Genomic DNA, 732 nt, shown 5'->3' on the forward strand with positions numbered 1-732 from the left:
TTTGGACTTTTTTCAATTCTCTTTGAGAAACAGGTGTCAGAAAAAGTTGCACAGCACTGCAGTGTGCAGGCACTTCTGATTTTCTATAAGCAGCAGCAACTGTCAGAGTGTGAATTTTCATTTTCCATTTATTCATTTAGCGGTTTTATTCAAAGCGACTTACAAATGAGGAATACACTTTCAGTCCAACAATATGCTGTTTTTTCCACACTGATCTGAACAGACAAATCAAATGCAGAAAATGTCCATGGCCAACATTCATCTTGGTGTGAACGAGCCATTTTAGGTATCATAAAAATGAAAGTATGAACTTCTGTAAAGCTGCTTTGAAACGACATGAATCGTGAAAGTGCTACACAAATAACATTGACCCAAATGTATTTCTTCCAGAACAGTCGCTCTGCACATTTATCTTATCTGACGAGCTCTCTCATTACAAGCTGATGAGCTGAATTTGGTATTTAGATATCCAAAATGTGCTGTGGGTCCCCAGCACCAAATTATCAGATGTTAAAAGCACTTCACAGGATGGAGGTGCTGAAGATAACAGCTGTGCATCAGGGTGTGTTCCGCTTCACACTGACAACACACTCAACACTCGTCCACTGACATGTCAAAGTGTGTTACACTTCATCAAGTAGACGAGGAAAGTTTATATGGACAGACCCTAAACCCCTGATTCAGCGTAATGGAAGGAAGTTCATAAAACAGTAAAGCTGAATTTATTTTATT

The sequence above is a fragment of the Sinocyclocheilus grahami genome, unplaced genomic scaffold (assembly GCF_001515645.1).
Source record: "Sinocyclocheilus grahami isolate Dianchi unplaced genomic scaffold, SAMN03320097.WGS_v1.1 scaffold147.1, whole genome shotgun sequence".
Classification (NCBI taxonomy): Eukaryota; Metazoa; Chordata; class Actinopteri; order Cypriniformes; family Cyprinidae; genus Sinocyclocheilus; species Sinocyclocheilus grahami.